The sequence below is a fragment of the Anarhichas minor genome, unplaced genomic scaffold (assembly GCF_050575085.1).
Source record: "Anarhichas minor isolate MPS153535 unplaced genomic scaffold, ASM5057508v1 ptg000074l, whole genome shotgun sequence".
NCBI lineage: Eukaryota > Metazoa > Chordata > Actinopteri > Perciformes > Anarhichadidae > Anarhichas > Anarhichas minor.
Window position 1 is genome coordinate 10,498,717 of NW_027466520.1, and position 17,094 is coordinate 10,515,810.

The window sequence follows — 17,094 nt, forward strand, 5'->3', positions numbered from 1 at the left end:
GCAAGAGCAAGTAAGTCCTGCTGATATTTTGGAACCTATTATTAAGCATTACAAACTAAAGTAGCAACGCCGTTTACTTGTTGCCTAACAGTCATTCCTTTTTAGGAAAGGAAAAAAAAATGTCACAAATGTTACCCTATTTGGTGAAAGATGTCTATCTATATCAAGTGACCAAGAAACATGCCAGAAGTACAGCTAGTGATAGGACAGTGCATATAAGTCAATGCATTACACCACAGCAGTGTGGTTGCTGGCTGTCTCAAATGCTAGTTATTACTCTATTATGGTCTAAACAGGCAGGGACATCTTGTCTCTCCGTTGTGTCAGCTGATTTATGTTTGCTTAACCTGTGCTTATCTGTCCAATTACACTGTAAAGTACAAGAGGAGGACAGAAGAAAAGAGAACAGAACATCTGCTTTTACATTTAACAGTTAGGACACAGAGACACCTTGCTTACTGTGCAGAAATGTCTCCGACATGGCGACCGAACCTTCCGTTGCTTCTCCAGGGATAACAATAAAGTTTAAAGTTCAAACCCCGACTGTTTTCTGAAGACGTTACTCGGCGGGACCCTAGCCCTGTTATTATCTTCATAAACATAATCATAGGGCAGGTATCCTGACTGACGCCACAAGCTATGTGCCCCTCACTTAAACATCTCCGAAGCACTTCTGACACGCCACAAAAAGACTATTAATGTCTTGAGCATTTCAACAGGAAAAATGTGTGGGCCTTGCATAACAAAAAGCACAGATGAAAACAAAATTAGGCACACTTGTGTTCGGAGATGAGAGCAGGCATAAGGGATTTGTGGAAAAACACGCTAAACACAAACGCACACATACCTTTCGGCTTTCCAAGAGCTCGAATACTCGTGACAGGTCTAATTTCTGGACCCCGGGAATTACTAATTAACTTAAGCTTTTGGCTCTCTATTTAATTAGAGAGGTCTCCAAATGAACTTTAGACCAAAGCCATTTGCTTTTTAAACAAACCCCCTTTTTCTGACAGCTGTTGCGAGTTTGCCCTCTTCTCACAGAAAGCACCAGGAAAAGCGCAGTTGTTTTTTATGCCATCATAGGCTCTTTTAGTTACCATGGGAGGGAAGACAGAGAACAAGGGGGATGAGCAATTGAGTTGAAAAGTGTACATTATAATTGGATTTCACTACAAACAAACAACTGTCAGATGTAATTAGCATGGTTTTAGATTAGCACCATAATAGTCTTTTATCAAATAAACACCGTGTCACACAAATCCAGCGACAGCCCGCTGAGAGGGAACCAAGATGAAATGGACCCATTACCTTCCCATTCGCTGCAGGAAATAACCACAATTAGATGTAAGTGACAAAATAACATATTGAGACCTAACTTGTAAAATAAAAGAATCTAACTGTTAAATTATCAACATTAAATGAAGGTCTCTTTCTTTGCTGTCTTTCTCTTTTTTTTTGCTTTATATATGTGTTGCGTTGCCCTTATTGTGAAAACCATGGGACTGTGGAGGTCAATGACAAGGCAGCAGAGGAGCAGAGTCAGCAATATCTCTTTTTCTTCTTTTGCTCTCTCTAAAACACACACAGACTCACAGATTATACTTGCGGCACTGCGAAGGCATATTCAAACTGATATAGTGTATTTTTTAAAATTATACTTATAACCTGAAGGGGCAAGCAATCCCTGTACAGTCTAGTCTTTTAACAAAATCTCTGCCGCTACTTTTACATCACAAAAAAGTATAAGGATGAGTGACTCCGACAAGCCAAAATGAACACAAGAGCATCCATCACCACATCTTGACACTTGTTTAGGGGATTGTGTTAAGGAAGAGTTCCATTCTTCAGCCATACTTTGCTTTTTTAACAATTCCTCCAAAGCCTTGCTATATCTTCTCATCTAAACTGGGATTAAACACTGAAAAACTCCCTTCTGTATTTAGTCTAGGGGCAGAGAGCTGATACATCAGTGAAACCGCTGACAAAACCGGCACTGTTAATACCTACAATTGCATATACAAGAACATTCCTGCAACTGCTCTGCTCTTCTTCTTTACTGTCACAGAAAAAAAGGGAGTCTTATTCTTTTTTTTCCCTTTTAAAAAGCAAATAATTAAAGATTATTCCATGATTGGTGCCAGGTCAGAAAAAAAGAAGCAGAGTTTGGGAGTAATAATGTTGGCAAGAGTCTCTTTGTGGGAGTTGTGGAGACACATGCTTGCTTGCCTGTATTAGATCAAACTGAGACTACATTGGAAAAAGTAAGGTTCAGTTTTTTAATACTGTATCGCTGAAGTATTCATATTTGTTGTGGACATATGAGTGGGAATTTAGGTAATCTAATTATTTTTTTAATTGAATATACATTTCCATCCAGCTAATGAAGTCAAAGAATTGAGATTATTAATATTACTATAATATTAATACTATTATTATAATAGTTATTTTTATTATTATTGTTATTATTATTATTAGAATAACTGAGGTCTCCATGCAACTAAATTCTTTGGTAAATTCTTCTCATGTCTCATTACACTGTTTGTTTAAGCCCAGTCATGCATAATTAATTAGCCACTTATTCCCTGACGAGCCCTGCCAATGGCCTTGATATCCACATGTTATTGCCTCCAGGAATACCACATGCCAATCATGTCGCGGGTAAGAAATACATGCATGCATGCGCAAGAGCACATGCTGAGACACATACAAATAAAATACCTGAACCAAAGAGAAAGTAAGGGTGATTTGATACACGTATCTCATCTTATCTAAGATTTTTTTCTTTAAATTTCCATGGATCTACAGCATCACTCTCTCCTTACTGCTCCATTTTTCCTTACGGTCTATTAATGCGTATTTGTCTTGTGACTGGGCTCTCTGCCTCTTCAATCCCCGCCTTTGTCTTTGGCCAACGAGGAGGGAGAATGTATCATTTGTCATGAGACGTCTTGTGCTATTGTGGTGTATCTTTTCTAAAACAAGGAGAAACTTAGTCATTCATCAACTTTTTCCCTCTTGTTAACTCCGAGCTTGTCTTTTTAAGTTCTCTTTTGGTGAGGTAGATGTGCATATTTTCTTCTGGTTTTGTTTTTACTTTGGCAGCTTTTAAACCAATGAAATTACTTCTGAGAGCAATCGATGAAATGTGGCATATAACCTTTTGTACTGTGTTTTGTTTTGTATTGTATTTTGTTGGTAGCTACAAGAGGGACAAACCTTTCTAAAACAAAAGCCTGCTGAACACTTTGTTGAATTTGTAAGATGAGGACGTTGAGGCACTCACATGGACCTGAGGGCTGAGCAAGTGTCCTTCATAGTGACTGCATCAACGAGTATAGAGGACAAGTAATGTCACATTCTGAAATGTAGCTGCAGCTTTAAGTCTACACTGATGTCCATAAATAAAATAAGTGTAGTTACGTATTGCACGGACAACAACGTAAAAGGAATATCAGTGAGGATAGCCCGATCCCTGTTTGCGATCAACTCCCCTCTTTACCTGACGGCCATGCCACAGAAAAAAAAGAACATCCAGAGATGCAAATGAAAAGACAAGACAGAAAGCAACAGAGAACATGAGACAGAGACAACAGTCATCCACAGAGAAAGCAAATCCCGGAGACAATACGAGAGAAACAGAGAGGCCTCATTTTGTCAGCAGCCTATTTTATTTGACCTAAACCTGAGAATCCTAGCCACCCCCAGGGCCCACAGGACCTCAGATCAAACAGAAAGTCTTCGAACACACGGCCCCAATTGTTCTTCCCCGCCCCACCCTTTCCACTTTGAAATGAAAAGAATAAACATATTATTCAAAATGAAACACCCAGACCCATGTTTTTCCATGGCTAATATCCTGTATGAGATGGCTGATGTAAAATAGGCAGTAGAGCCTGAGAACAGGACGGAGCACGGAGGGAAGAGAAAAATTCCCCTCTTTCTATTTTTCCCTTAAGAGACTGATGAAGGCCTGGCGAGATGAGAGAGAGACATACATAGAGACATGAGAGAGAGAGAGGGTAACGCAATCCTGACTGGCGCAGGACCAACAGCAACAAAAACATTTAGATAACGGCCCTCAATAATGAACGATTTCAATGAGGACAAAAATTACATTTCCTACAGATAACATGCCCCCTTCCCATAACAGAGCCAGAAGAGCCCCGAAACCACGTCATGCTCAACAGTGGTGCACTGGAGTATTATATTTGGGGAGGGTTGTAGTAACTATATTAGTATCCTTTTACCCCGCCAGAGACAGTACTTTACCGGTTGTAAGAACATCGAGTCGGAGGAGCGGAGAGAGACAGGGAGAAATACAGACCCTGTATGACAACTCGACTCGATTCTCTCGAAAAGCAACACATCACTCCTCAACCAGCTGAGCTATAACATTACCGGTGGCACGGCTCAAACGATTACCGATCTGCAATACACACTACAAGGGCCACTCAAAATAACACTCCACATACACACAACCGAGTATCGCTGCAGCGCACTTGATCCTCACAGGTGGTGCAGGTCACAGCGAGAACGCCATCCCCACCATTCCCATCCGCTAAGCACTCACTTCCTTTCATGTCAAAGTCTGTCAAGTTGTTGAGAGGGGAAGAGGCAAGAAAAGAGGAGATATAGCGTGGAAAGGAGGCAGAGAAAGAGAGAGGGAGTCTTTGTCCTCCTCCACTCAGCTCCAGCACGTTTCCTCCTCGGGTCTGGCGAGCATTAACATATGAAAGGCGAGGGAAGGCGTGCAAAAGGTCAAAGAAAGAGGATCCTGTCCAATGAGAGACAACAAAAACAGGCCACACCGGCTTTTGTGGCGTTCATGTTCTCCACTACCCAACCCCGCGCCCCTCCCTCGACCCTGGATCATTTCCATACGCCAGATGCAATAGCAATGATGACGGTTGATCATAAATTACTCACAAAGTCGAGTCGGGTCATATGGAAGTCACGGTGGCAATTTTAAGCTGCGTCACCACCCTTATGCCCCCACCTACCACTACCAGCGGAGCTCACACACACGCAGACATTCAAATGAAACGCACCTGCCTTGCAATTCCACAGCTCCCTCTAACCAGACGATATCCGACCAAATCCTTAGTAAACATCTCAATAAAGGAAAATGTAAGAACGGTGTAGTTTGATTTGATCCGCGAAAGCCGCTCCCTTCCTTCCATGTAAATGCTACCTGAGCCACATCCATCCACTACATAATTGCACACTCCAGTGCTTTAGGGATGCAGTTCAGTATATACATGGAGGCTTAAGAAGCCAGAAGTTTACCACAGTTACTCTATTATCATTAATATTGGCTCAGATGACAGCTTCCATCTGCTGGCATCCCAACAGCCAAAAACACCAGCCTGGTGTTTCCGGTGTCCTCTCCAGGAAACACAGTCCTCTACCGGCAACAGCGGCCAGAGAGAGAGGGACCGGAGGGGAGAGAGGGAGGGAGAGAGAGAGAGAAGAGGGGTAGAGCATTTCATCTCTCTTTCATCTCTGTCACCCAGTCAAGCGTTCAATGCCCCATTCAGCGCCTGCCCAGCATTATGCAAAATAATGCTAATCCCCTTTCCCGTGCTTTCACACTTGTATAAACCGCCGTTCCTGCCTCTGAAAAGCAATTATATCAGTTTACATTCCTGTCAAAAAACAGGATTAGCATGCGAGTACTAGTAGCACCAACTAGGCCCAATCTCTATCCACCTTTGGCTAGCGGGAAGCACAGAAAATTAAATGTTTGTCCACCCTCCCCCGGAAAAAAGAACGTCCTGCTGCTTGGTTGGGGGTAGCTATAAAGATGTGTTGTAATTAGATATTTGGATGGAATGAAAAGCAGGGCTGAAAGTTTCAAAGGAAGAACTCCTTGTCCCTGCTATTTAGGCCCAAGCTGTTCTTTGCCAGAATATCAGTCTTGTACAATAATCAAAAACAAATTCAGCTATGTCGCTACACAGGGCCATACCAGCCTCACACTCCCCGTCTCGCTTCACAGACGGCAGTGTGTGTTACACATGTGACACACACGACACACAGCTGAACTGTTGTCGTCCCGTCCGACACATTGCTGCCACATGCGCACAGCCTGGCCAATGCACGAGTGCACATGCACACACACACACACACACACTGAGCCGACAAGGAAAGATGGCAGAGTATTTTTGAATATGCAAATGATCGTACAAGCGGAACGTGTGTAAATAGGAGTCATTGTGTGCTGGTCTAATCTGGACAGTCGGGCCTCTCTCGCTCCCTCTACCCCTCTCATGTTTTTTTTTTTTGGGGGGGGGGGGGGGGGGGAAGGATGCACCCCCATCCTGACTGACGACAGATCAGGGGACATTAGTCAGCACAATTAGCCAGGTCGTCATGGCGACTAATGAAATTTGGCAAAGCGGCCAGCCAGAGATTTAAATGAGCTATATAGCTGGTTATGTGCTAGCACGGGGGGCTGGCTGCTGGCTGGTTGCCTTACACACACCCATTATTCTTTTTTCTGCCGTGGTGGTACAATAGAGTCACTTGTATCACAGCCGTTACCCACCGGCGGTACAAGCTCTCCGCCTGACAATTTGCATATGTTAATATAATTAAGTGCTAATTACACTAAAACTCGAATATTCACAAGTACCCTCCCTGGGAGCTACGAAGGGGCTTGATCTCGTTCCAAGTCTTTAACCCTCCTCCGCCTCTCGCTCAGTGTGTGTGATAGAGAGAAAGTGTGTGTTAGCGGTGGTGCCCCAGGGCTGACAAAGGAAGCCCCCCCTCTCTGAGACATAATGCTGAGCTGTTGCGGACTTCTTAGCTTCTCCCCCTACAGGCCTCACTGAGCCAGGAGACCTTGACACTACTACTGCAGACCGTCACCCCTCACACACACACACACACACACACACTCACTCACACACACACACACACACACACACACACACACACACACACACACACACACACACACACTACATAACCAGAAAGAGAATATCCCACCTTGATCCATCTAAAATATTCAGCTGTTAGATAGCTCTTTGCATCAAAAACTACATGCTTTGAACAGTTGCATAATACATGTGGCATAAAACACTATCCATTATAAACATAAGGAAGAAGTGTGAAAGAGAGGATCTGAAAAAAACTTGGCCCATCAGAGTCAAAAAAATGATGATCCAGCGTGGAAGCCTTAGAATTAAGAATTTATTTTTACTTTGTAAATTCAACCACCAAGAGGAGAACGCTGGATACGTTCAATATTGAATCTCCTCAAAGCCGGTGACCAGAATGATAGCAGTTATTTGAGCCATAGATAAGAGACAAAAATGATTCGTCCCAGTATGCGTGTATGGATGTGAAAGTGTGTGTAGGCCTGCAGTTTTGATAATGGAGGACAGACGGTTGTGCTTTTCACATCGTAATGGCCGTGAATCAGGGAGGAAGCCAAGCGGTCGTGCTACAATTAGAGCTCTTTTGTGCCTCTTCCTCTGTCTCTTTCTCCCTCTCCTTTCGTGTTTTCACTCGCTGACACTCTCCCTATCAAGGGTATGTTAAAACAGTCTACTCTACTCTGCTGCAAAAGGCTGAATTGGGGGGTGGGGGGGTGGATTGGGGGCTGAGTGGGAGGAAATTCACACTATGCTGCTGCTGGACACGCACGTATACATGCATACACACATGCACCAGATGGTACAGGAAGGAGGATTAAATAAACACACATACACAGACACACACCTATTGGCAGACAGACGCCTCTGTGTGCGCTGTCCCTTAATGAATGTCTATGGGGAGTCAGAGGGTCCAAGCTCATTTAGTTGACTATCAATGAGATGCAGTATTATGACTATGGTAATACGCTCCTCCCTTCCCTAATAATCATACACAGGTCATTGTGCCAGAGTGATTCATTTCTATCGCACACATACGCCAGATGTTATTACGCAGGGGAGTAAATCTCTGTCGATGGGCTTCTATGCAAAAAAGGCAAAAAGTGGAGGAGAAAGAGAAGAAGCAAAAAAAACATATTGTTATAGCAGTCCAGCTTGTGGTAAGCTATACTGTTCGCTGAAGCGTGACGGCTGGTAATGCAGGTTTGGATGTAACTCTGTGTGTGTGTGTGTGCTTGTTTGAGGGGGGGGGGGGGGGGGGCTCCCCTTCGCTAATACCTGCTACTCGGATTACCACAGCGTCTTAAGTATTCAACCGGACTCATATTTTCCCTTTCTGCCCTTTTAGCCAAATTGGCTGTCTTTACACTGTAAAGCAGCGATATAGCCCTCCTTACTAAGGGCCTATGGGGGATCCACCAAGACGAACATTAAAATGCAGCGATAGCCTTGTTGCAAAGCTCCTCTCTATTTCTTTCTTTCTCTCTCCCTCTCCCTTTCTGCAGCAAAGGCTTCTAAATCATCCAGCCTCCTCTATTAGACGGGAGACTTATTGAGGTAGAAACCATAAAAAATGAAGAAGGGAAATTTAATCCCTGAAATATTGATTTGCACATTAATATCAGATAGGCAGAGGGCAATCTAGCCGGGTGGAAATGACACATTGTCGACCCCTAGGAGAGGCCCGAGCCAATCTTCTTGCTGCATGTGTCTTGGGCCCAGGAGTTATAGGACAGACTCAGCCCCTGTCTCCCTCTCTCTCCCCCTCTCCCATCCTCTCCTCCTCCCAGTAACCTCTCATCCCTCCACCCCCCCCCTCTATCTGCACCCTTAATGAAGGCTGCAATGCTGAAAATGCATTAGCTTTTAATAATCAAGGAGCATTTCCAAGCCAACAGCTATTGTCCTCCCAGGGCTGTCAGCCCATCTTTCACACTATATGTTTTTGTATCCTTCTCCTCCACTGCTACGGGTAAAATGAACGTTACAAGCTGCTTAACTAACATGCAGAGATATACACACCCCAGCCTTTGATAGCACTGAGACACCACACACAGAAAAACAAAAACAAGGGGCCTGGGCTTATGCAAACATAAACCTCAGAAATTCTCTCATTTGCAAGACAAGAAAAATAACATAGCAATTGTGTTATTATAGAGTGAGACAATACCGTCATTAACTGATGAAATTCGCTGCAATTAGACAGGATCATCACCTCTCATAATTTCACTTTTTGATTTTTTTTATCATAAGGCCTAGGCTGCATTTTTGTAATGAATTCAGGGATTTTATGCAGATACAATTAAATCTGATTAAAAAGAAGATCCACCCAGTCCCCCCCCCCCCCCCCCCCAAAAAAACACCGTTGTTCATATTTTAGCAATCTGTAAAATTGATCAGAATTTAACCACAATGAATTGATGGAAATCAGAAATGTTATTATTGGATTTAGTTTTTAAATACCAGCTAACGTCTCCACATACAGTAATAATACTAAAAAAAATTATAATAATAACAATGATAATACAATTGATTCATTCTCATTGTTAACGCAGTGATAACGGTCCGTATGTGCGGTTGGAGAGTCTACAGAAAACCCCGTATTTTGATTAAAAAGTAGGCTTACAGTCTGTATATAAAACCCTGTACGCATTCGATAATCCAAACAAATATAAAGAACAACACATTTAGGAAAAACTGCTTTGAAATCCTCTCTTTTCGGGGATAAATACGCTCTGACATCCATATCAAAAAGCCAGAAAAGCCGTGTATAAATACACCGTCCTGTAAAAAGGTCGTCTACCCTGTACACCGTTCATTTGGAGCGTATTCAGTCTCTCCACGCACACACACTCACTACACCGTTACATACCCGGGTTGGAGACTGACTGGCCCCTTGGCCCTGATGTTTTGTTTTTTTCCTCCTGTGCGATCGATGTCCCCCCCCCCCCCCCCCTGTCACTGTCGCGTCCCAGTCTACCTACCTAAAAAAAAAAACTGCCATCAGGGCGCAAAAATACCTGACAACTCCTACCTCTGCGCTCTTTTTGTTCCACTAAATTGATACAAACACCAATCGACAACTTAAAGAAGATGTTGCAACCCGCGTCTCTGGAAATTAAAGAGAGAATATATTTAAGGAAACGATAAACCCACCGACGCGAATGGGGACCGAGGGAAATGGAATTTATAGACTACGGATGGAAGGTGGAAATTAAAATGTGTTGCTATCAAAAAAAAACAACAACAGCGTATGAGTTTTCGATACATTCGTATGTGTCACATGCCGGTGCTAAAGAAAAACAGGAGGTGGCTGGCTCTAAGGGGACTCGCCGTGCTATCAGCAGCCCAGCGATCGGTCTCCCTCCTGGGCGACGCAGCCACCCACGCCTCGGTAAAGTCAGACTTCTTTTTGAGCGCAGCAGGTAAAGATGTGCGGACTGATCGGCTTCTTTTGAAACGATCATGAAATGAAATGCATTACTTCGACTATTGACTATACACACTTGTGCACACGAAAGGGGATCGTGTCGGGAGACGGATCGTCACTTCGGCCGTGAATGCCTGGAAGGTGCATGAAACCCGATGTGCTCAAAAACTGGCGCTGAGCGCAGCGGTGCATCCGCATTATCTCATCAAATGAAATATCTGATGGTTGGGGACAGAAATAAGGAGTCGGGAGTGGGGAGGAGGAGGAGGGGGGGGGGACATCAAGCCGGAGTCCTCGACTGGAAACAAGCTCAAAGCGGACATGTCCGGGGGATCGCACTCCTGGAAAGGCAATACCACATCCGCACTGCAAAGCCACAAACGGGAAGAAACGCTCGTCTCGTTATAGCTAACGTGGAGTATTCAATGCATCTGTCCGCCACACAGTCTCCGTAACAATGGTATAAACTTTGCAAAAGGCAGGAATGGACGTGATATGCGACTGTAATACCACGGACACATGCGTGAGAACGCCTCCGACCCTGTCAGCCGCTCGTTGTATAGTCAAAGCGGCCGGAGTTGCACGAACATCTCGATATCCGCCTTTATTCTGGACTAAAAACACACAACACCTGTTATCCAAACAGCCCCGATGTCAAAGATCCACCAGCGAGATAGATAATCGATACCCGACCCCTAAATTTAACACACACCCGAAACTACTCAATAAAAGTTAAAGGGAGAAAAAAAAAAAAACTTACTTTCTTCCCCCTCCAAAGCCGTCACCTCCGCTTCTCTCTTTGCACTCGGGTTTTTAAAACAGTCACATCCAGCGGCTTGCGTAATTGGACAATCAAAAGGTGGAAAAACAAGGGAAAATTACAATAATCCTCCAACTTTATATTGGGAAAAGGGGGTAAAACCACAAATGTCAAGCGTTTAGAGAGCTATCCCTTATTTTGGTTCCGGTGGCGGTGAAACGACGTGTCGACGGGCTGCCTCGCAGTTTCTCTTGTGGACGGGGGTCGGGAAACGGAGGAAAGGAAATGAAAATCCGATATGTCTTTATTCTGCTAATTATTATCGTTTTAGCCCTGTTTAAAAAAATGGCTGATTAAGTTGAGTGCGCATGTCTTTGTGTGTCTATTTCCCGATATGCACTCTGGGAATGGGTAGAGAGACAGAGGGAGAGAGAGGGCGAATGAGAGAGAGAGAGAGAGAGAGAGAGAGAGAGAGAGAGAGAGAGAGAGAGAGAGGGAGGGAGCAAAAGAGAAACGGAGAGGGAGGGAGAGAGAGGAGAGAAGTGTAATTAGTGAGTTGATCAACAGTCTCCACATTGCAAATGACGCGCACACGGAGCCCTGGCGGCCGCATAGGTCTATGCGCGCAGAACAAAAAAATCCTTTTGTATGGTTTCTCTCTAAGGGCCAAATCTCATGTAGAACAATGGACAACCGCTTCCTGCACACCAAACAGGCTGGACTCAGAATTACTTACAAGTACTTAGAAGTCATCTTTGTTTGTAAAGGCAAGTTTTGCACATGGATATTTCTGTGCTGAAGCGCAACACAGTTTTCCTGTATTCTTGATTTAACAAATACAAAATTAGTATCCTGTTCTGTCCGCGATGCTCATGTGTGTATTACATTGATTGTATTGATTAAGACACCGCGGGTGAATTACTTTTTCCTAAGATGCGCAGAATGAAGTCTGCGAATTCTGAGAAATGTTCCGAGAGTATAAAAGAACAGGGACTTTCCATGAGGTTTGGAACAAATTATTAAAATGAATGAAAGAGTTAGACTTTGTGGAATAACTCGTTTTTATCAGTAATATGCCTGACTGAAAAAAAAAAAAATCCTTAGGGAGGGAATCAAAACCACACAAACGTACTGTCGCGCATCAAAACGGGCCTACACAGAGTAGAATAGGTATCATAATGTATGCACTAAACGCATTCACACACGTGAGTCATTTACGCTACACATGGGTGCGAAGTTTGGGCTTTGTATTCTATTCTCTAATAATATCGTCCGTTTTTTTTTAAATCTTGGATTGAGGATACTGTATTCGATCTGTTGCATATATGTCACATTTAAACGTACAAGCTTAAAAAAAAAAAAAAAATCAAAGCCACAATGCATCGCAGTAATCCAGCACATATTGTACAGTCATCACTGCCCTTTCGGGACCGCTGAGGCCCCGTGTGGGTTCAATAGAGCCAAACTGCAAAATCCAATACAGGGTCACACAAAAATCCCCCTCTCTATTGAAAGCTCCATTCACTGGCGTTTACATTTAGTGTCCTTACAAAGTGCATCGCTCTGTTGGCCCTATATCCTTTCAATGCAAACCGTTTACTGTGTGTTTCCCCCCCCTGGTTTCTTAATAGTGGCTTTTGGGCAAGAAGAAGACTGTACACATTCTCAATCGGGGAGAAAATCAAGAGATCTTGTTCGCCTTCATGGGAAAAATCGAAGCTGGGGGTGAATTGAACTGCATGAGCCGGGGCTTGGGATGTGATGATAAGGCTGCTGCTGGCAAGTGAACTACTAGGTCTACTTTACAGCCACATTGACTGGACTGCACCCACACCAACTGGATCCTTAAGAAGCCAAGAGATCCGAGTCCGACCCGACCCAGGGCTGTTTATTCTGAGTTTATAGAGGTTACTGACAAAGGGGGTGGGTGGGTCGAGGTGAGGAACAGAGGCGTCACTTTTCACCCGGATCCAAGGCTCCTGCTGCTGCCGCTACTGCTGCAGCTGCCTCCCCGTCCTCCAGGGGGGTTTTCTAGCCTGTCAGCCTTGGGAGGCGTCGCTCACAGACGGCTTGGAGAGTCGAGTCAACCCGCTGCTGCAGCGGACGCGCAAAAAAGTCCACCGGGGCCGTGAGTCGAGCTCCTCAAAGCCGCGTTGGAGTGGACCTATTTCTCATTTGCGACTTTAGACACCTAAACGGAGCACCTTTGTACACATGTGATTTTCCTTGTTTTATACGAGTCTACCTCCATTTCTGTGAAAGGATACTCATTACCCTCTTTCTGTGGTTAAATTTGTGCGCGCTGCTGACATTTTCAGCGGAGTTGCGTTTGCTATTTTATTTGTTTTCAATGAGAAAAAGAGAAAGTACAAAGCGGATTTAAAGAACTGTTATAGGCTACCGCTTATCTTAGCTTATCTTAACCTCCTGCGTGTTGTAAATCCCCCCGGTCTCCACCCTCCCACTCTCCCTGCAGACGATGCTCTTTCTCCGGAGGACCGCTTGACAATAGACCGCGTTAACTAATATTTCGCCCCATTTCCATATCAGTAGCATCCTCAGTTAATTATAGATGTTTATCTCTAAACTCCGGTCTGTGTGGCTGCTTCTGTGTGTGTCTGCGTGTGCGCGCGAGTGTGCGAGTATTTGTGTTGTGTAAAGCAAATAAATGTCGAAGTGGCATCACTCGAAACATAGACCAGGTCGACTGCAATTAAAATCTTTGAATTGTTTTGTAATTAAAGACATTTCGTTTTATTTTATAATGCATACATATGAATGGTAGCATTGAACCCATAGTGATCTGATGCCTCTTCAGTGGATCAATAACTTTGAATCGTCTGGAGATTTTACCTTAGCACACTGAGAGATGTCATGGGAGGGAACCATTGTTGGTCCATCGATATATTCTCGGAAATCAAACTGAAAATCAGAATTCATGTGACGTTAGATTATGTTATAATTTAAACAAATAATAATAATTTAGTCAATTCTGTTCTGATGTTTACTACAAACGGTCACCTGGTCAGTGTTTGCAGGATGTGCATGCAGACTAGCCTACTACCTTGCTTGTCCTATGCGTCGGCGCCCTCATGGGGCTGCATGGCTGACCCCTCTGCCTCCTCAGGACACACACAAAAACACGCAAAAGCCCACAGCTCTGACCCACAGTGACCCACTGGCCAACTCTCGTCCAGCAAGCACATGCACAAACAAGCTTTACACAGGCCCATAAAAAACAGTCAATAAGAAGTTAAGTGTAACTCTTTCAACGCATGACACCAACACAAGACGTTGCCACTCACTTCCGAATAATTAAACCATAAAAAATGGACTTAAATAATTATTTCAAAAAGATAATAATAACGACAAAATCAACAACAACAACAACTGTATTTTTTACCACGATAAAGGACATACTGGACACATAATCGTAGAAATGTAAAGTCCCTTGCAAGTTGTCATCTGTGTTAAATTAAGGCGCAGACTTGCAAAATCAAGTAATTGCAAATAAACCAAAACGACATATTTGTGTCTGTGATTTCAACGAAATTAATGTCTAAGAAAAATGTTCCACGTACTTATTTGCTGACAAACACTCCAAAGAAAAGTGAGCAAAAACAATGGTCTTTTTAGCAATAAAAGAGGAAAACGTTGAAAAACCAGTGAAACAAAATTAAGTTTTTGCCCATATATGCTCGACATAAACTCTCTCGACGTTTTCACACTCAGCCCTAAAGCCATCCAACAGCGGTCCATAAATATGCAATCGTTATAAAAACTTCAAATTGTCCTCCTCTTACCTCTTTTAAATTCCCCAAAAAGCATAAAGTATAATAAGCCATTGAAAGAGATGATAAATAAAAATGTAGACTCTCGGTACCTTTGGTATAAAACATTCCGTTTTTCTTCTTTTCTGTCTTTCTCTTGCTCAGTAGCGATCCGATAATAGCATATGGAAAGTGTTTTCAAAATGCCCAGATTTGGCACATTGTCATTGAAAAGAGAGGAGCGCAGTGATGCGGTGCTACAACAGGGGAAATGAGTTGCGGATTGGACGCAGCCCGCCTCGGTGCGGACTTATCCCACTTTAATTTAATATTCCGCAATCACACACACTAGTGATGGCATATAATTCAAGGAGAAATTCAGAGGGAAGGAAATGCTTTTGTGTGTGTGTTTTTTTACACCACTTTATTTGATTAAGGAGAGAGAGAGCACAATATTGTATCTTTTTCACCCTGTTTCCCTTCTTCTTTGCCTTCCCCCATCCCGAGGCAGTTTTTATATTTTTTTAATACATGAAACAATAGATATTTATTTGTATGTATATTTATAATGTATTTAAAAATCAACAACTCCGGCTTCTTTGCGCATCGGTGTCACACTGGAATCATCCCTAACATAAAATCGAGACCCATAAACGCTTGTTTGTAAAACACTGAACCCGAAATCAATGTATTGGGACATTTCAATCGATTATATAAACGAAAATCCATACGCAACATGAGACCGGTATCAGCCCACTCTTCCGCTCCCTTTTAAAGAGAGAGAAGGGGGCACGCAGAGAGAGAGAGAGAGAGAGAGGAAAAAAAGCAGAGAAGAGAAAAAAGAAACAAAGACTGTCAATGCAGCCCTTTGCCTCAGTCACTTAGATCAGGGCTTCTCCAACATTTTCATGTCAAGGACCCCCAAATGGACACACCTTAAGCCAAGGGTCCCCATTTAATTGGATTCTATCCCTGGGACTCCCAATATGTTTTTTCGCGTTGTTATTGATTTAGAATTGCATTGTAAACCTGCTGTATGTGTGGCGCTCATGCTACAAGTGAAACCTTTGTGGAGACACATGTTCTCTAATTGAAACAATTTCAGGTTAATGAAATCACAGTGAAATTAAACAATTCTTAATTTTGCCGGGGGGGGGGGGGGGGGGGGGGGGCTCGCGGACCTTTGATAATTCTTGAATCCCGCCTTTGAGAACCACTGACTTAGATGTCAAAGTGCTTCCAGATGCACAGTGATGGTGCAAGTCCTGATGACAACAATTAGACAGAAAAATGCTCTAATCAAACGGGGTCACACGGGATTACGTTGCATTTCAAGGGTCAAGGGAAAGCGTTTCAGCACCCCCACCCCGCTACCCCCGCCTCCACACCAAATATCACATTTCAGCTTCACATCACAACAATCAAGCACTTCAGGCACTATAATCAGGTATGCAAATTCCCCGATAAAGGCATGGACATGATAGCCGGTGTGCCCTGTCAGATGAGATATTGCATAAACTATGCGCATTAATATGCAACATGATATAAAGAGGGGTAAGAAACAGGGGAATGGGGACAGGCGGAGGGTTGGGGGGGGGGGGGGGGGGGGTTAAAATAAGGAGGTGGGGTGGAATTGGGGGGGGGGGGGGGGGGGGGGGGGTTGAGATTAGGAGACAGGAGACGGAGGGTGGGGTGGAGGTGCAGGGTGGTGGGTCCGTGCAGCCGCCGGTGCCACTCTGTTTATTTGATAAGAGCAATCGATGGCCCCTGACTGTAAAGCCTTTACCCAGAAGCAGGCGGGGCAGGTTGCTGCCGTGATATTGCTCCCGAAGAAGAACAACTGTTGTGGCAAGCAAAGAAGGAGGAGGAGGAGGAGAAGAACAGAAACAGGAGAGGCGGAGATGGGTGACTTGGCAGACGTCGTCGCCCGCATTTCGGCCGCTCGCGTGAGGAAATCTAGACTATACAAGTGCACGCACACTCTCAGAAACACACTATACCCTCCCCGTGTGCGTCTCTCTCACACTACACGCACACACACACACACACACACACACACACACACACACACACACACACACACACACACACACACACACACACACACACACACACACGCACACACGGTTTCCATTCAGCCTCACCTCGCGCTGCTGCCCTCCTCCCACTTGGCCCTTTGGTCCTCCGATCTTTTTCTTTGTTGATCCCTCTTTAATAGACACGCGTCAAGTGAGTGTCCTCCATATATGGACAGAG

The 17,094-nt window shown here is 44.0% G+C and overlaps 1 protein-coding gene across 1 annotated transcript in view; it reads right to left on the reverse strand.

Annotated features, from left to right (window-relative positions):
- The window catches only part of zfhx4 (zinc finger homeobox 4), a 79,325-nt gene extending 67,912 nt beyond the window's left edge, over positions 1 to 11,413 (reverse strand). The window contains exon 1 of the mRNA XM_076080590.1: positions 11,069 to 11,413. The gene's annotated coding sequence lies outside the window, so the exon portion shown is untranslated. The remainder of the gene's footprint in view (positions 1 to 11,068) is intronic.
- Positions 11,414 to 17,094: the final 5,681 nt, after the last annotated feature.